Source organism: Propithecus coquereli, unplaced genomic scaffold, assembly GCF_000956105.1.
Source record: "Propithecus coquereli isolate 6110/MARCELLA unplaced genomic scaffold, Pcoq_1.0 Scaffold403, whole genome shotgun sequence".
In the NCBI taxonomy this organism is placed as follows: Eukaryota; Metazoa; Chordata; class Mammalia; order Primates; family Indriidae; genus Propithecus; species Propithecus coquereli.
This window is the reverse complement of record NW_012149764.1, coordinates 3,102,021-3,123,013: the sequence shown is the minus strand read 5'-3', so window position 1 is coordinate 3,123,013 and position 20,993 is coordinate 3,102,021.

The following is a 20,993-nucleotide window of genomic DNA, read 5'->3' as shown; positions in this document are numbered from 1 at the left end:
AATGTTGACTCTGCCACTTAAAGTGAAAAAACAACTGTGACTTTGGGCCTAGCACAGTGCCTGACATGCAGATTACTGTTGGTTGTTGATATACAAGTGATGCTGTGAAAAGCATTGAGGTTTCATGAATTACAGTTTTTAGTGACAGTAGGGCAGAATACTATCATGCCCAACAGTGGACTATTTATTCCTAAAAGGTAAAAGACATTGGAGATAAAATATTAGCACTTGGAGACAAGAGACAGTGCAAATGAATGACTCTGTAATTTGGGAGGGACGCAGAGTTATAATTTCTTAGGAGGCTGGGAGATAATCTGTGAGTCCACTCTGTGAGAACGAAGCTGAGTGAGGTAAATGACTTAGCAGGATTGCAATTCATTCACATCGGAATTCATTTGGAACAGGACTTTAAGCAGTTTGGGTATTTTTTAATCTTCTCCTGGAGCCAATTTGTTTTCCTCAAGTTAATCAAATACTTTAAAATGGATGAGGGTGTCATATCACACAAATTGAGCAGACTTCACTTGAGAACAATAGAAAGGCTAACTCTGAGACCACTAATAACTCTAAAACAATTTGTCACATTTAAGAAAATTCAAACAATAGAATTGCATATAAATTTAACTAAGTTTCCACTTGACATTCCTTCTTATAAACTCTGCCTGTTTTGTTGTTTTTGATATTTATATTTTTGCTTTGTGGTAACTTTTTTCAAATCAAGAGGAAGGACGGTCCTTTAAACATACAGCAGTGATAGTTACACTCTTTCTGCATGGCTTGCAAGGAAGCCTCTGTTAAAAACAAACAATGACAAATATGATTTGGAGCAGAGTGTTACAAAGATTTTAGACTTCAAAAGGTTATGTATATAGGTGCACATATAAGAATAACAGGGGAGGGGGAGGAGGGAGGAGGGAGGAGGGGACGGGTATTTGCATACACAAAGAGTGCAATGCGCACCACCCGAAGGATGGACATATTTGAAACTCGGACTTGGGGGGGAGAGGGGGGCAAGGGCAACATATGTAACCTAAACATCTGTACCCCCATAATATGCTCAAATAAAAAAAAAAAGGTTATGTATATGTGGGATTGGAGAGTCGCTCCATTGGTTTAAAATTAAACCTTACCTCTACCCAACCTAATTTCACTTTTTCAGTGTTATGATGGGCAAGATAGCAATCTTCATTATTATAGGATTCCATATTTGAGAATTCACCCACTTGCTAAGACGAATTTGTAACCCTAAAATCAATACAGAGCTTTTGGGGTCATTCATGGACATGTGCAGAGTGGTGAAAAATTTGAGTCATCTGACATGCACATTCCCAGCTGAGGATATCAAAGCAATGCTCTGCCTTCTTGTTTCAGCTCTCATACTGTATACAAGTATCCTTTTCATGGTCTAATTAGTGCCATCTTGTTCACATTTTTTTGCTTTTTGTTGGTAATTTTGATGTTTAAAATGGCCCCCAAGTCGTGCTAAAATACTCCCTAGTGTTGTTAAGCACAAGAAGGCTGTGATGTGCTTTATGGAGAAAATATAAGTGTAGATAAGGTTCATTCAGACATAAGTTATAGTGCTGCTGGTCATGAAGTCAATGTCAATGAATCAACAATGTGTGGTAAATATGTAGTAAATAAGGTGTTTTTAAAATACACACAAAACAAGGTTATGTATTTATCCTTTGACAAAAATGTTGTGACCAGAGGCTCGCAGGAACCTAACACTGTCTTTTTCCTAGGAACAATGGTTCGGTATTTGCTAATTCAGTGTTCACACCAACATTATAGAATATAACTGCTGCAAATAATGAGAATTATTAATAATTATATCTCAAGGATAGATACCACCAAAGAAGAGTAAATTGTTGCATTAATCGTGCTTATACCTTCATCTGAGATATCAATGACACATCTTCCTAACTCTTCGTCCACAGGCTGCCACTTGGTAATAGCAGAGGTGATTCCACAGGTAAAGGTGCCTGGCAAAGTGGCCTTTGACTAAGACATAAAACTGGCGACACAGTATTATAATCTTTCCACTCTATGTTATCCAAGGCTTAGTAGAACTTTGCTAAACCAGAGCAATTGCATCTCCTAGAACTATCAAGTCAGCAAGTGGATTCTTAGGAAGTTCAAAACTACATCAAGAAAAAATAATCTCTCAAGTATAAGGAAATACATAAACTCTGGGTTGTGTAATCATGAGAATTTTTTTCTTGTTGATACAAAAAGAAAACCTTACCTCTACCCAACCTAATTTCACTTTTTCAGTGTCATGCTGGGTCAGATAGCAACGTTAAGAGGTCAGGTATATATTTTCTATAATAACATGTATTTACAATCAAAGTCAGAGAAAAGAAAGCTTTTTAAAGGTTTGTTTCCTGTCGATGCGGGACTGTAATCCTAGTTACTCGGGAGGCTGAGGCAGGAGGATCGCTTGAACCCAGGAGTTCAAGGCTGTGGTGAGCGATGATCTTGCCACTGCACTCCAGCCTGGGCAACAGAGTGAGACCCTGTCTCTAAAAATAAAGATAAAAAGGTTTGTTTTAGTTTCCCATCCTGATAATTTTCAATGTTTACAAGAGAACCATTAGGGGCTTTCCCCAAACCAGACTGCATGAGTAGGGCCGTAGCCACATCATAAGGCTCCAAGTGGGAAGCTGGACCGGACATGGGGGCGGGTCTAACTGGAAGGCTGGGACATCAGCCAGGAGACTTGAGAGAAATGCCTCTTGTTTTAAGGGTCATTCCCAGCAGTATCAGTCAAAGGAGGAGGCACACAGATTGGGCAGAGTTATCCAAGAAAGTCATCCACAAGTGAGCGGCAGATCAAGTGGGAAGCTTTGTTGGTGCAAACATTACCATACTGGAATAAATTGTATTTGGCCTAAATTCCAGTATGTTGTTCAGTTTGCCATGAAGAAATTCAGGTCAGCCAAAGATGACATCTTATTCTTCCTTTGCAAAGAATGCCAAATATTTCCACACACCATTTTCAGCTGCTGCCTTGTACTTCAACTCAGACTTTTGGCTGGCCCGGTTGGTCAGAATGTGATGAAAGAGCATGACTTGTAACAGCAAAAAAAAAAAAAAAACAAAAAAAAAAACGACAGAAAACATGCTCAGTGTCCATCACTAGGTTCTGGTATAATTAATTTAATTATGGTATATCCAGGCAATGTTAGGCAGCCTTTTTAAAAATGATAGAGCCCTACATGTGCTACTTTGGAAAAACATGAGTAACAGATCCACGCCACACCCCCTCAACCCTAAGCTCAGCCTCAGCCATAGTGGTCAGTTCCCATGCGTGCCGAAGGCTTCCCAACTCGAGTGCCCGCTGCAGTCCCTCAGCTTTTCCACCTGAAGGCTTTCTCCAGAGCTGAGGAGCTTTCTCAGTCCTCCCAGAGCAGACTGAAAGTACAGGGGTGTCAACCTCTTACGGCAACCCTCAGCAAACAGGAGATGCTTCCCGTCCTTCGGAGGGATGATTCTGAGGCACATTTGCACAATTTCTTAGAGCTTCATGGCACTGATCCCTGGGCCCACTATTGTAGTCAGCTCAGTGATACTCCTTTGATTGGTTTTTCCCTCCTTCTCTGCATCACCCTCTTTAATATTTCATTCCAGCTTCTTGGAATTACCTTTAAAAAATAAATACCTGCCCCCCAAATCCTTTACTCAAACTCTGCTCTGGGGCAAACCCAAAGTAAGATAATATCCATTGGAGGAGGGTAAGAATAAGGTTGTGTAATTGTATGGGTGGTGGTTCCCATTTGTGCAAAAAACAAAAACAAAAAAACCCCACAAAACTATAAAGAGTGGTGTCTGTGTATAAGTTTATATATACTCAGAAATAAAAGCTATAGAAGGAATCATACCACACTACAGCAGCGGTTACCTCTGGGGCTGAGATGACAAAGAGGAAAGGAGAGGGAGACTTGCCATTTTAACTTTGTATACTTTTGTATCATTTTAATGTTTAAAAGATGATGTTACTTTGTAATTTAAAAAAATAAAGGGAGAAGATGGTGATTGTTTCTTTGTTCCTGAAGCATCTAGATTTCCCTTCAAGCTGTAAGCTGCATTGTGGAAAGTGCAGCAACCAGAGCGACACACTATTTGTCTTTGAAACACAGTTATTGCTCATCCCAACACAAACCCTCTTCAGAGAAAATCACACACTAGGTAAAAATTCTTTTGGAGACCAGCCTTAGTGGAAGGTGAAATAAATAGCTTCTTCAGATTTATTCTCCAGGCCTCCAGTTTAATGGAAAATAATAATATCTTAATTAAAGGTGTTCCATTGGACCTTCCTGTGTGGATTCTGTGGCAGACTGCAAAATAACTGGCCACGGTTCTTTACTCCTTCCTCTATGGGCCCTTCGCCATGTCTTTTTTTTTTTTTTTTGGAGACAGAGTCTTACTCTGTCTTGCCCCAGCTACAGTACAGTGGCATCATCATAGCTCACTGCAGCCTCAAACTCCTGAGCTCAAGGAATCCTCCTGCCTCAGCCTCCCAAGTAGCTGGGACTACAGGCACGTGCCACCATCCCCAGCTAATTTTTCTATTTTTAGTAGAGATGGGGTCTCACTGTTGCTCAGATTGATCTCAAACTCCTGACCTCAAGCAATCCTCCCACCTCAGCCTCCAGAGTGCTAGGATTACAGGCATGAGCCACTGTGCCCAACTGCCACGTCCTTTTCAGTGCCTTCCCACTCTGATGCTGGTCTTGGCCATGTGACTTGCTTTGGCCCATGGGATGCCAGCAAATGTGAAACTACAAGAGCTTGAAAAGCACTTGTGTGACTTTTTATTGTCCTTTGCATTTTTTTATTGAGGTATAATTAACATACAATAAAATGAACACTTCTAAAGTGCTCAGTTTGATGAGTTTTTTTATAGAGCTGCTACAAATACTCTTGAACAGATTTCTGTATGGACATTTGTGTAAATTTCTTTTAGTAAATATCTGGGAGTGAAATTGCTGGAACTTAGGGTAGATGCATATTTAACTTAAGAAGCTGCTGAACAATTCTCCAAAATGGTTGCACCATTTTACACCAAATAATGAGATGAGTATTCCAGTGACTCCACAACTTTGCCAATATTTTGTGTTGTCTGTCTTTTTTTATTTAAGCTATTCTGATGGGTTGTCATGTGCATTTTACTCTGATAACTAACGAGGTTGAGCATCTTTTCATGTGCTATTGGCCATTCCCATATATATATATCTTCTTTTGTGAAGATCTGACCAAGTTTTTTGCCTATTATTCATTGGCAAATATCGTTTTTATTGTGCATTTATAGGAGTTCTTTACATATTCTGTATACAAGTCTTGTCAGATATAGGTACTACAAATATTTTTTCTCTAAACTGTGATCTATATATTCATTTATAATGGTGTCTATTGATGAGCAGAAATTTTTTTAAAGCTCAATTTATCAATTTTTTATTTTATGATTTGAAAATATCTTTCTGGGTTGTTTTTTTTTAGAAGTTCTATGTTCTGAGTTTCATATTTACATCTATGATCTACGTTAGCCTATGTAGAGGAAGCTGGCTCTGGCTCCTGCACCTTGGTGATCCTCATGAGAACGTATTGGGCTGCTACAGGATGAAAGGCACATGGAGCACACCTAAATTGTACCAGTTATCCCAGCCACGGCCATTGTAGACAAGCTGACAGCAGGCGGACTCCCATACATGCAAACAAGCCTAGCCAAGATCACGTAAGCTCAACCCGAATCAGCTAAACTTCATAGACTCCTGAGTTAAACAAATGTTTATTTTGCATGCTACTGAGATTTTTTGCCATTCTTTGTTTTGAAACAGAATTGTGCCAACAGATAATTGACACCTAAAAGTGTGGTCCTGCTGTAACAAAGCCTAAAACTTGTGACACTTAGCTTTGAGACCAGGCAGTAGATGGAGGCTGGGAAAATGGCAAGGGAATTATTAGAAGAGGCAACTTTCTTGAATCAAATGTATAGAGTAATTTACTTAGCCTCTTATCACGTCTCAGTTCTCAGAAAATGGCTTATTTAGCTCTTGTAACAAAGTTATGTATGGTGAAGGCTATGAAATATTAAACAATTCTAGAACAAGTTAGCATTTTCTATCAGTTTTTCTGGTATTTGGAGCTGGACTGAATTCTATCTTAGGGAGTGTATTAGAGAATGATGCAGGGTTTGCCTTTTAATTATAGCATTGTCATGGACAATGATTTTACCAATGAAGCTATTAACAGTTTCTAGTATGTTATCTTCTGGGTCAAAGGCATCATATGGAATTAAATGTGAAATGCAAGATATTAAAAGAACTTCCCTGTCTTTGTTCATGCTGTTGTCTCTACCTTGATAGATCATCATCATTATCATCACCATCATCACCATCATCTTCATCAACATTATCACAACAATTCTGTAATTGTTTATTATGTAACAGGACTCTGCTAAGTGCCTTACATATATGTTTTACTTAATCCTTGCAAAATTCCTGTGAGGTAGACATTATAATATTCATTCTATGGATAAGAAAATTGAGGCCCCATTTCCTCTCTTCCGACCTCACCAATTCCACTTCTGCCCTCAAGCATCACCTCCTGTAGGAAGCTTCTTGATCTCCCAGTTTGGAAATTCCCATGGTACTTTTTGCATCTTAATTATTATGCTCATCGCACTGTAAAATCTGAGTAATATCTTTCTCTGCCTAATTACCCCTCCCAGACTCTAAATTTGTAGAGGGCATGGACATGTCCTATTTATTTTTGTAACCTAAGTGCCACACACAGAACCTGGTATAAAGTAGGTACACTCTAGCTATTGAACTGGTTTGCTGAAAAGGAAAGAGGTAACATGGGAAACTACTAGTCCCAGAGCACACACACACACAAAATCCATGAAGGACCAAAACCTCTTGGTCTCACTAAAGAGTTTACAAACCACTGACTGATGTCCTTCACCTCTGGCAGCACATAATACCACCACCGGTCAGAGGCCGAGGTCCCTAAGCTGGGCCTGGCTGGAAAATACTTAGACTCTATCAGAGACTCTCTCTTGGTACCCTGGCCATCGCCTGTACCCCAGAAAACAGAGTGACACGGCACAATCTGGAGATACTGGAGAGACTCCCCTAACTGCACTTCATGAGTTTAACAACTTTTAATAAGATTAAAAGTGGGGCTGGGCAGGTGGCTCAAGCCTGCAGTCTCAGCACTTTGGGAAGCTGAGGCAGTAGGATCAGTTGAGGCCAAGAGTTTGTGGTTGCAGTGAACTGTGATAGTACCACTACTGCAGCCTGGGTGACAAAGTGAGATCCTGTCTCTAAAAAAACATAAAATAAAAAATAAAACAATTTTTTAAAAAGTGGCCAGATTTTCCACTTATTCCTGAAAGGGGGAAGGAATTTCAGTGCTGATTCTATGCCAGTAACAGGCTTAGGTATTTTTATTTCACTTAAAAACAAGTATTGCTACACTTACTTGGAGAAAGAGCTGACTGCATTAATTGCAGAGAACTGGGCTATTTTCTAATTTCCTGTTAAAGCATTCCCCTGGCCTAGAATACTGTGGACCAGCTTGTTGAGAGTAATTTTTAATAATGATGCTTCATTGGATTGTAATTCTTTCTCTGTCTTCACTCATAAAACTAACTCAGGTTGGTTCTAGATACCCAAGAGGTTGACATCTTCCTGTTTCCTCTAGATCTCACACATCTTTTAAATGTATATATTCCATGCCAATCTGAATCTAAGTTAGATATACCTCTCCATTGTACTTTTCTTTGAGAAAATAGAGTTTTGGGTAAAGAATTCTAAATAGCTAGACTTTTTAGGATGACATGTCTGAATATCATTTTATTCCTCCTAATTTAATTTCTCAAGTCCAAATTCATTTGGAACTAACTGCACTTTCCAGATTGAAGTATTTCCCAATATCTTACTGGTCCTTCAAGGTTTGTTTTTCCCTATGTCTTGGACCCTAGATAGTTTTCTCTTTGAGTCACCAAGTTGGTGCAGGAAAGGAGTTCAGAAGTCTGGGTCATGGGATCTAGCTAATTTCTTTGCCTAACTGAATCCAAAATTACCCTGACTCTTCCCTTTGCAATAGGAAGTCCACATGCCTGGGAACAAATACAATCCAATAATAATATAGTGAAAAATTAACCAAGAATATCTTGTGTTCTTTTACTCAATATTTTTCTGTCCTGGATTTCTACTTTTTCACTATTTAATAATATATAAAGGATTGTGTGCATGTTGAGGAAAAGGAGGGAATATCCAAAGAAATATCCCAAATTCAATGTCCCCTCTTTCCAGGTGAAAGAACTTTAAAATTATCTGGCTATTCAGAGGAATGAATGTTAAACAGGGATAGAAATATGATTGTCATCAATTTTCTTTCAAAGCAACACAAGAAGTTATCTTATCCATAAGAATGTAAATTAAAGAAAACAAATATTTGTTTTCAGAAACTCTTAATAAGATTCTATATCAGAAGCTATTTCTTTAAACAGCATTGAGGATTCTCAAGCAGGTTATGTCAAGGATAAATAGCTGATATTAAATATGAAATAAATAAGCTAAATTGTTCTTTTATTGTAGAGAGTGAAGGAGACTTAACATAGACTATATCTCAGTGATCAGTACCAAGACTAATTACCTAACATATTATATATTAATTACGTATAACTCTCCCAAGTGATGAAGTGCCAATTGGATGGGAATAAACTACAGCAACTGCTCCCAAAGCTATGAATCAAAGTATGTTTATGAGATGGTGGCCTCAAAGATATCAATTACAGTCTCACAGAAAAAGGATCTGCCTCTTTGATTCAGCTGAAAGTTTGCAACCATCTTGCTTCTGAGGCCAGAAAAGATCCATACACACACACACACAAGGAGGGCAATGCGCACTACCCGAAGGATGGACATTTGAAATACGGACTTGGCGGGGGGGGAACCAAGGGCAACACACGTAACCTAAACATCTGTACACCCATAATTTGCTGAAATAAAAAAAAAAAGAAAAAAGAAAGAAACAATTAGATGTTTTCATAAAGGAATTGAAAATAGAAGAGAAAGCATAATCTTACTATTTCACAAAAACATGATCCATTTGCCTAAACCTGAACTAAAGTGACTTTGCAGCTGGGCTGTAAAGCTATCCGGTCTTGAGCTCAGAAAAATAAGTTCAAATCCTAGCTTTGCCACTTATAAATTCTATGACTCTGTGTAACCCTGTGAAGATAAGAAACCTACCTCTGAGTGAGATCACATGTGTCAAACAACTAGCATAAAGCTCTGCACATAGGAAGTTTGCAATAAATATTAACAAATATAATTTTAGAGCTGCCTGGAACTAGGTGAGAGAATAAGGAGCTATATTTGTGGTTCAGATAAAGGGAATGAGGAATGTACCCAAAGAGAGAAAGGAATCAGTTGAAGACTCCAAGGGAAGAGATTGAAACAAACTAAAAAACCTGGGTCAGTTCCAGGTAACTTCAGGAAAAGAGATAGTAAAGCAGAATGGAAAAAGTAATCCCAGAAATTGACAAGCTAAAGACAAAGTTGGAAGCCAAAGACAGAAACCAAGGACAACGGTAAGATCAGAGTAAGTCAGGTTTTAAAAGCCCAAGTCAAGTAGTTAGGACTCAGAAATCTGGGAGTGCAGGGAGTGGGTGGGTGGATTAACCATTTCCCTGAAGAAAAATAGTACCTCTGAGGCAGCTCAACACTTACTGCCATTGAAAAGACCAAACTCCAGTAGCTCTTAGTGCTCAAATAATTTTCACATTGCAGTATTTCACGCTACTGAGGTTGACACAACTAGGCTAGAAAACATTTAGGGGGAAAAAGCCAGCCAAAATAATTCATGGAAAAAGGATTAGAAATCTTCGATCCACAGAATAGATGAGAAAATAGCCATTTAGTATATATGCATAGGATAAATAGATTTATTTACCAAAATCGAGGTTAGTCACATTGCATAGATTACACTTCTCAAACTTTCTGTGATGGACCAGATTTTGTTTATTTGTTGCTTTGTTTTTCTAATCAGTTGCAGACCATTATGTAGCCCCACTCCACATGATTAGTATGTAGCCCACGTCAGTGCAATTCAACACGGCAATCAACAACTGCTAAAGTTATCTCTACTCTGTTCAAAAAGAAGAGTCCACTGATCATGTGCTTAATGTCCCAGAAATGTCACTTTTTAAATACAATTTTCTAAATACTCATTCTAATTGTCTGTACTTATCTTGTTGTGGACTAACAGCAAACAGTTCACAGATTAGCACCAATCTGCAGACCAAAATTTGAATAAGCACTACCTTGGAGAACTGTAAGCCAAATAATTGTGTCAGGCCTAAGAGGTAGGAAAATCCTGATAATTCACAGGCATGTTGACTTGCAGTTCAGTATGGCTCACTGAATGCTTATGTTTCTTCTCACTCCAGTATCTTATTAGAATGATAGAAGAAATGTAAACACAAAAATAACTTTAAGGAAAATGTAGGAAGGAAAAGCAGGTGCTGCCAGAGCCCCTGAAGTGTGAGGAATAATTGGAAGATATAACACAGATTGATAGTGAAAGCTGATAAGCTTAAAAGATAAAAGAAATGACATCTCCCAAAAATGAGTTTGCCAAAAAACTTTGGAATACCAAAAGAACAACAGGATGTGGGAGAAAGATTCAGCTTGGGAATTTATTAACGGTAGTGTAGTGAATAGTATTGATTGCCTAGCAGCACTTATTTGCTTCTTCTTCCTAATGGAACCCCAATTTTGTTCTGCTCCTCCCCAAAACTGAGCATATGCCTCTGGGTAAACCAACTCTCTCAGCTTCAAGGGTGGAAACTCTTTGGTCTAAGTACAATCTCATGTCCCTTGCTGGTGATTTGCTCAGGAATGGACATGTGACTCAGGACTAACTAGTGAGATAAGAGGATATTTGTGGATAGAAATGAGAATGTATATAGTCCTAATTGTCAAAATAGCCAATCTACAACAAAGGGAAGCCAGCTTTAGGGTGAAACCAACACCATATATGGAAAAACTGAGAAACCAACAGAGCCTGGGCCTTTGATGACATTGTTGAATGTCTCCATCAACCAGTCCTGAGGACCCTCCTTTCATTGGATTTGCTCTTAGTCAGAAAGTATACTTCCTTATTGTTTAAGCCAGTTTCATTTGGATGTTCTGATATTCACAGCTGAAAGCATCCTGATACAAGGGGAAATAGCTATCTAATTCTTTTGTCTCCAAGTAAGTGATGATGGCTTTTCCTCCAACGTTAAAGATTCCGGGAATAGAGCTTCTAAGAAGAGAGTTGCCCCTTTTAGAGAAGATGCTGGTCCCTAAGAAATGGGACAGTGCCTCAGCAAACCAGTGGCTTCTACTGCTGCATCCAAGAGAAAATATTGCACACTGCAAAAGGAAACTCTCCCCACCATATGTTCCCACTTCCATATCTCCAAAACCAAAGAATCTGGGAAAAATATTTGCAAATCATGTATCTGATAAGGAATTAATATCCAGAGTATATAAAGAACTTCTGCAACTCAACAACAAAACAAACAACCCAAAACTGGGCAAAGGGCTTAAATTGGTATTTTTCTGAAGAAGACATACAAGTGGCCAATAAGCACATAAAAAGATGCTCAGCATCATTAGTCATTAGGAACACGCAAATCAAAACAATAATAAACAGCCACTTCACACATAAGGATGGCTATAATAAAAAAAAAAATGTAAAAAAGAAAAAAAAAAACAGAAAATAACAAGTGTTGGTGAGGCTGTGGAGAAATTGGCACCCTGGTGCATTGCTGGTAGGAATGTGAAACTTGCAGTCACTGTAGAAAACAGTATGGCACTTCCTCAAAAAGTTAAACAGAAATACCATATCACCCAGCAATTCCACTTCTGGGTATATGTCCAAAAGAAATGAAAGCAGGAACTTTAACATATACTTACAAATCACTGTTTATAGCAGCATTACTCACAACAGCCAAAAGGTAGAAACAACCCAAATGTCCATCAACAGATGAATGAATAAACAAAATATAGTGTATACACACACACAATAGAATATTATTCAGCCTTAGGCCGGGTGCGCCTTAAACTGAGTACCCGGAAAAAACCGATGCAGACATGGGGAGCATGTGCAGACTCCACACAGATAGTGGCCCAGCCAGGAATCGATTTTCTTTTCTCATTAACATTATAACCAAATGGTATTGAACAAAATGTTATTCTAGGACCTGCTGTGCTCTTTTTCATTTTATAGTATTATGTTCTTTTACATCACCCACTTTCTCGGGATGTTAACTACAATGAAAGCTTTCCCTGTAGAATCCCTATTAGCAACCGGAGTGTTTTTTCTTACTAAGTGAGATCCCTTGTCACCTGACACTGGCTGCACATTCTTTTGCAAGAACCCTGGCTCCACTGTTTGCTTGTTTTAACTGTGGTTAAAATAGACATAAAATAAAAGTTACCATCTTAACCATTTCAAGTGCACAAATAATTCATTGGCATTAAATACATTCACTATGTTGTACAACCATCACCATTATCCATTTCCAGAACTTTTCCAATATCTGAAACAGAAACTCTGTACCCATGAAACACTAACTGCCATTGCTTCCCTTCCCACAGTCCCTGGTAACCTCTATTATACTTTCTGTCTCTATGTATTTGCCTGAGTGAATTAGCAAACTGGCAAACCAAGTGAAGGAATTTTCCCAGAATGCAATGCAGAAAGACAAGGCGATAAAAGTATAATAGGAAAGTTTCAAGATGGAGCTATATCCACAAGTTCCAGTGTCAGTATAGTAGAAGTTCCAGAAAAAGAGGACAGATCGAAGAAGGAAGTAATCAAGAAAATTACAGAAGAAAATTTCCCAGAGTGGAGACTTAAGTCTTCAGATTCAAAGAAAAAACAACAAATGTCAGTCATAAGGAAAAAATACATTTAGATCCATCTTGGAAAGATGTCTGAATTCTAAGAATAAGACAAGTTTAAAAGCTTCCAGCAACAGACAAGAGAGGATAAAGATACCTATGAAGGAATGAGAACAAAATTGGCAACAGAATTCTCATCTGCCAAGGTGGATGTCAGACCATAATAGCATACGTTCCTCAAAATTCTAATAGAAAATAATTTTGAATCCAGAATTACGTACTTAGCCAAACAAATCATTTAATTATATGGGCAAAATAAAGGCTTGTTTAAACACGTAGGGAGGCAGAAAGTTTAGAACCTATGAACTTTGACCAAAATAATCACCTGTAGTTAAATGAAAAATGAATACAAGAAACAGCCATGAAGAAAAAAATAACTAGGAAAAGTTCTAGTTATTTCTAACTGATTATTGATAACATGCTTGTGAAGCCTCTGTTGGATACTGGTGCTTCCCAGATGCTGCCGCAGGAAAAAAGGACTTAAGGTTTCACCTGCTGGGGGTCCCTTCCGTTGGAGCCCTCAGCCGTCAAGTGGTTGCCTCAGCCCAATTCACACAGCTCTAAAGAGGCATCAACTTCAGAACTCCGGCAGTGCTGACTGAGGTGACCCAGGCCTGCAGCACAGAGACTGTTCCCTCTTCCCTGTGTCCCCTTCTGCCTTCTCCAGGCATGGATCCCAAGAGCACTCCCCAGTAAACTTTCTGGGGAAATTGACCTGCAGCAAATTCTGAAGAAATGACTATTAATATTATTTCAACACAGTGGAACTTAATTTTGAAATACAGAGCACAGATAGCTAATGTTTTAAATGAATTTAACAAAATATAGGCGGCAGCAGCAAGAGTAGAAGATGAAGGGAGAGGCAAGGACAAGGGAAAAGCAAAAGCACTCCAAGGGTCTAATCTTCTTCAGGAGGGAGATGTTGATATGTATTGATCAATTCTCAGCATCCATCTAAAACTATGCTTAATTGTGTTGCAAGGGTAAGCTTTCAAAGTACTAGAGCAGTGATTATCAAATTTTAATGTGTGTAAGTATAATGCGGTTGGCTTATTTTAAATGCAGGTTTTCAGATCTGGATCTCCAGAAATTCTGATGTCAGGGCATGGGCTGGGATGCAGAAACCTGGAGTTTTAACTGACGTCTGATAGTCCAAATGCAGGCGGTACTGCGAAGACACTTTGAGAAGCACTGTGCTACAGGACAAAAGGGAACAGACATTCCACCAACCCAACTAAAAAAAAAAAAAGGAAGAATCAGGAAAATTTTTTAAAAAATTAGTGAGAAAGTAAAACAAATGGAAAACCCAAAACAAGATGTCAGGAATAGGAACAAACATATTAGTAATCAGAAAGCGTGAATGGGTTAAATTTTCCTCTTCAAAAGGAAATTGTCTTTGATTAAAAACTTAATCCAGGCCGGGCGCGGTGGCTCACGCCTGTAATCCTAGCTCTCTGGGAGGCCGAGGCGGGCGGATTGTTTGAGCTCAGGAGTTCGAAACCAGCCTGAGCAAGAGCAAGACCCCGTCTCTACTAAAAATAGAAAGAAATTAATCGGACAGCTAAAAATATATAGAAAAAATTAGCCAGGCATGGTGGCGCATGCCTGTAGTCCCAGCTACTCTGGAGGCTGAGGCAGGAGGATCGCTTGAGCCCCGGAGTTTGAGGTTGCCGTGAGCTAGGCTGACGCCACGGCACTCTAGCCCAGGCAACACAGTGAGACTCTGTATCAAAAAAAACAAAAAAACAAAAAAACTAAATCCAGCTATCTGTTTATAAAAGTTAAAGCTAAAACAAAATGACAGAGAAAGGTTGAAAATAAAGGGACAGACAAAGATATATCTAGGCAGATGATAATAAGAGAACAAGAGTGGCAAAATTAATAGGATGAATAGAATTCAAGTCGAAAAATCTTTAAAAGCAAAAACGTGAATGTTTCATATTGATAAACTTATCTACCAATAAGTTAAAACATTTATGGAAGTTTTATGTACCTTACTGTATGGAATGAAAATATATAAATTTTAAATTACTGGCAAAATACAAGCAAAAATGATCATACTAACACTCAAAGTGATTTTTTTAATGCACAAATAAGTGTTTTTAAATTGTTTTTTAATAAAAATTAAAAGCATATAAAAGTAGAGAAAGTAGAATGAATCCTCTATGCCCATTACTCAGTTTAAATAGCCATCAATATTTCATATAATTCCCACTTTTTTCTGAGTATTTTAAAGCAAATCCTAGACATCAATCATCACATTTCACCTGTAAATACTTCACCTGTATATTTCACCTGTATACACACTAACCAATAACATTTTGTTCACACCCATCATAACATTATCATACCTAACATAATTGACAATAATTTCTTAACATCTAATGCCCAGATCATATTCAAATTCCCTGAATTACCTCAAAGGTATATTTTTATAGTTGACCTGTTTGAATCAAGATTTAAATAAGGTCCTCACGTTACATTTGATTGTTTTGTCCCTTAAGCCTCTTCTGTTCTATAGTAGTCCCCTTGCCATTATTTTTTTATGTGTTAAGATTTTTAAAAAGCTTTATTGAGATGTAATTCACATACCATACAATTCACCTATTTAAAGTGTACAAATTCAATAGTTTTTAGTATATTCAGAGTGATGCAACCATCACCATAATCAATTTTAGAACATTTCATCACCCCCCAAAATAAATTCTGTACCACTAACCACTTTTCATTTTACAGCTTTAACATTCATCGATAAACATGTTGCTTAAGTCCACTAGGGTTGCAAACAGGTGATTTTCCATTGCTGTCATTCCTTCTGCATTTATTAGTTGGAATACTTCCATAAAGAATGTTCATCAGGCCAGGTGTGGTGGCTCATGCTTGTAATCCCAACACTTTGGGAGGCTGAGGCTGGAGGATTGCTTGAGGCCAGGGGTTCAAGATTAGCCTGGGCAATACAGTGAGATCCCATCTCTACGAAAAATTTTAAAAATTAGCCCGGTGTGGTTGTGAGCACCTGTAGTTCCAGCTACTTGGGAGGCTGAAGTAGGAGGATCATTTGAGCCCAGAAATTCAAGGTTACAGTGAGCAATGATCGGGCCACCACACTCGAGCCTGGGTGACAGAGCAAGACTCCACCTTCACCACTGTCTCAAAAAAAAAAAATTTTTTTTTTTTTTGGTTATTTGTTATTGTTTGGTTATCCTGAAATAAAATTTGAATGGGAAAGGCAGGATAAATGCTTGATTTTTTCTCTTTATTTATCAATTTGTAGATAAGTTGGTGCCTTAGCAACCTTCAGTGATGACCAAAGAGGTTTGTTATGTTTTGTATTATGAAATTTTACATATCTGATGTGATTCAATGAATTTCAGCTATTGTTTTTTTCCTAAGGTCTATGTTTTTCCCATTAGTCTTTGATAGCTTGCTTGTTTTCTGGCACAATAAGATGTCCCAGGTTTATCTTATATACATTTCCTACCTTGAAACTGCAATCACCCATTTTTCCAAGGAGACTGGTTTCCTTTTTGCTGGAAATAGAAATCACTATTTGAATGCTAGGGGCCTCGTTGCTGCTGTATTGTTATGGCATTTAGTTCTTTTCAGTAGACAGACTTAGAAAGCACATACTGGTTTTTGAAAGAAAAAAATATAAAATTATACTGATTTTCCACTTCACAGTTAAGATTTACAGGGTGTTTATGTAAGTTCTCTGTTTTTTTGTTTTTGTTTTTTTTTTGAGACAAGGTCTCACTCTGTTGCCTGGGGCAGAGTGTAGTGACATCATCATAGCTCAGAGCAACCTCAAACTCCTAGGCTCAAGTGATCCTCCTGCCTCAGCCTCCTGAGTAGTTGGGACTACAGATGCCATATGTTTTTAATTTGTAGGGATTTCTTTTTATTATTTTTTAAATTTAATTTTATGTGAAACATTTACATGGTTCTAAGATCAAAACCATATAACAAAATAATTTGGCTAAAGTCTTGCTTCATCTCTGCCCCTTCCCCTGAACCTTGCTTCCTCCCATAGGCAACTAATTTTATTAGTTTCTGCCTCATACTTCCACCGCTTTCAAAATATAAAGTAGACATATCTATGCCCCTCTTATACAAAGATAGGGCACTATAAACTATAAAAGTGCTCTGCATCTTATTTTTTTCACTTAAAATATATCATAGAGATAACTCAATAAAACATACAGAAATCTCCCTCTTTCCTTTGTACAACTGCATGGTTAGGACAGATCTTTTTAAAACATAAATCGGACTATGGGATTTATCTGCTTAAACCTTTTAAAGGTTTCCCATTGCACTTAGAATAAAATCTAAATTTCTGATCATAGTTCTCGAAGCCTTGGGTTATCTGGTCCTACTAATAACTCAATCTCACCTCATTTTCTGCTCCCTCTAGCTCAGTGGTTCTCAACCCTACCTGTATATTAAAATTATTAATATCTGGGCTACTTAAAAAAATATTTTTCTCCAGCCCCAATCTAGACCAATGAATCAGAATCTCAGGAGGGCAAGACTCAGGCATTACAATTTTAAAGAGCAATTCTCAAACATTAACAAACATCAGAATTATCTGGAAGGCTAGTAAAACACATCTTCTTAGGTCCCACTCCTGGAGATTCTGATTCAGCAGATCTAAGTGAGGGCTTGAGAATCTGCATTTCTAAAAGTACTCAGATAATTCTGATGCTACTAGTGCTGGGAACACTCTGAGAACCCACTCAACTTATTACAGGCATATCTCATTTTACTGCACTTCACTTTAGTGTGTTTTGCAGATGTTGCGTCTTTTACAGATTGAAGGTTTGTGGCAACCCTGGATGCAGCAAGTCCGTCCGCACCATTTTTCCAACACCACGTGCTCAAGTTGTGTCTCTATGTCACATCTTGGTAATTATGGCAATGTTTCATGATCTGCGATCACTGATCTTTGATGTTACTACTGTAATTGTTTTGAGGGCACCACAAACCACACCCAAGTAAGACAGCAAACTTAATCAATAAATGTTGTGTGTGTTCTGACTGCTCTACTCACCAGCCATTCTCCAATCTTTTTCCCTCTCTTCAGGCTTCCTACTCCCTGAGACGCAACAATATTGAAATTAGGCCAATTAATACCCTACAATGGCCCCTAAGCATTCAAGTGAAAGGAAGAGTTACACGTCTCTCACTTTAATCAAAAACTAGACATGAATAAGCTTATTGAGAAAGGCGCAATGAAAGCCAAGATATGCTGAAAGCTAGGACTCTTAGCCAGTTAGCCAAGGTGTGAATGCAAAGGAAAAGTTTTTGAAGAAAATTAGAAGTGCTACTCCAGTGAACACATGAAAGATAAGAAAGCAGAACAACCTTATTGCTGATATGGAGAAAGCTGTAGTGGTCTGGAGAGAAGATCAACCAGCCTCAACATCCCCTTAAGCCAAAGCCTAACCCATAGCAAGGCGTTAACTCTCTTAAATTCTGTGAAGGCTGAGAGAAGGGAGGAAGCTGCAGAAGAAAAGCTGGAAGCTAGCACAGGCTGGTTCACAAAGTTTAGGGAAAGAAGCCAGCTCCATAACATAAAGTGCAAGGTGAAGCAGCAAATGCTGATGCAGAAGCTACAGCAAGTTAGCCAGAAGATCTATTGATGAAGGCAGCTACACTAAACAACAGATTTCCAATGTAGATGAAACAGCTTTTTGTTGGAAGAAGATGCCATCTAGGCCTTTGATAGCTGGAAAGGAGAAGTCTGAATATTTTAAGCCCACTGTTGAGACCTACTGCTCAGAAAAAAAAGATTCCTTTCAAAATATCACTTCTCATTGACAAGGCACCAGGTCACCTAAGAGCTCTGACGGAGATGTACAAGGAGATTAATGTTGTTTTTCTGTCTAATACAACATCCATTTTGCAGCCCATGGATCAACGAGTAATTTTGACTTTCAAGTCTTATTATTTAAGAAATACATTTTGTAAGGCTATAGCTGCCATAGTGATGTCTCTGATGGATCTGAGAAAAGTAAATTAAAAATCTTCTGGAAAGGATTCACCATTCTAGATGCCACTAAGAACATACATAATTTATGGGGGGAGGTCAAAATGTCAAAATTTACCGGAGTTTGGAAGAAGTTGATTAATCACAAATTTTTGTTGACTTGTTCATGCCAGCCCTGCGTAGAAAGAGACCATGCTTATCTTGTTTATGGCTCTATCTATATACCCAGCACCTAGGACAATGCCTGGGGCACAGCTCTTTTATGAAGAGCTGTAATGTATTGAATCATAATGGACGAAGTTAAGAGGCCTCTATTACAAATTAACAACTCAAGCAGTAAAAAATAAATAAGAACATTTCACATGCATTAAGATGGCTATAATAAAAAAGACGATAATAAGTGTTGGGGAAGATGTAGAGAGATTAGAACCTGCATACTCTCCTGGTGGGAATGTAAAATGGCCCAGCAACTTAAGACAATAGCGTGGCAGTTCCTCAAAACAGTAAACATAGGTTTAGCACATAACTCAGCAATTCCACTCTCAGGTATTGTGATAATTAATTTCACGTGTCAACTTGGCTGGGCCACAGTGCCCAGACAGTTGGTCAAACATTTTCCTGGGTGTTTCTGGATAAGGTTAACATTTACGTCAGTGAGCTCTGAGTAAGGCAGATTGTTTTCCATAATGTGGTTAACAATTTTGATACTGCTATACATTTATACTGTAATTGAACAATTAAGTAAATGGATGGCAGCTGGTGAGGGCCAGGTTTCTCACTATCACGGTGGGAATTTACAGATACGCAAGGAGAGGAGGCTAGAATGATCCATGTGGCAATGGAGTAAGAGATATCAGTATGAATTCATGTTTGGCTTAATATAGATATAGATGGACACATATAGAAATATTTATTGATACACACACACACACACGTCATCTACACACATACATTCTCTTGCTCTGTCAGCTGAGAGGGTATAAAAACAACACCACCCCGGTTGCAACAAGCATATCTAGCACCCAGATGTTGGTTTCCAACATCATTCTCCAATAAAAGGAATCAGGGCTCCCTGGAGAAATGATGGATTCTAGGACTGGAACAAGAAATACACAAGATGAACCTGAAGCATCTTGTCATGCCGGAAAATAAGGAAGCACTCAAAACAAAACAAAAATAAAAACAGCCACAATGATAGAGATACGTAAAAGGGACACAGAAGCCATGAGAAAGAGTTCCAATGGCCAAAATTGGAACAAATTAAGCAGCAAATAAATGTAGTAGTATTGGATTGTAACCCAAAATATAAAATAAATATCCATGAGTCCATGCTGATATAAACAAATCATTGAAATAATAAATAAATAAATCATTAAATAAATAACTGAGAAGGGAAAAACCTCCCTTGCAGAAGTCAAAATAAATTATGTAGATATTCTGCTTTCAAGGAGAGGGTCATAATTCCCTGCTCCTTAAGTGTGAGCTGTGCAGAGTGACTTCCTTCCAAAGCGTACAGTATAAAAAGGAGGGGAAAGAGAGCGATTTTAGAGTGAAGAAACCTGATGCACTACCTCAGCTAGGTGGCTAAGGTTCACATAAACAGCAATAAGTCATATTAGTATGCATCCTTGACACGATGTGATGAGAATAGCACTTTACCTCTGTGATCTTCCTCCCCAAAACCCAAAACTACAGACAAATCCCATCAGAGGGACATTTTACAAAATATTTGACCAATACAGTCAAGGTTATCAAAAACAAGGAAAGTCTAAGAAAATGTCACAGCCAAGAAGAGGCTATAGAGACAAGATAACTAGATGTTATGTGGTGTCCTAAACAGAAAAAGCACACTAAGTTAAAAGTTTAAAAACCATTAAAGTATGTACTCCAGATAATAATATTTCAATATTGGTTCATTAATTGTAACAAATGAAGCATAGTAATGTAAGATGTTTATGATAAGGAAAACTAGGGGCAGAGTATATGGGATCTCTGTACCATCTTTGTAATTTTTCTGTAAAATTGTTCTAAAAATA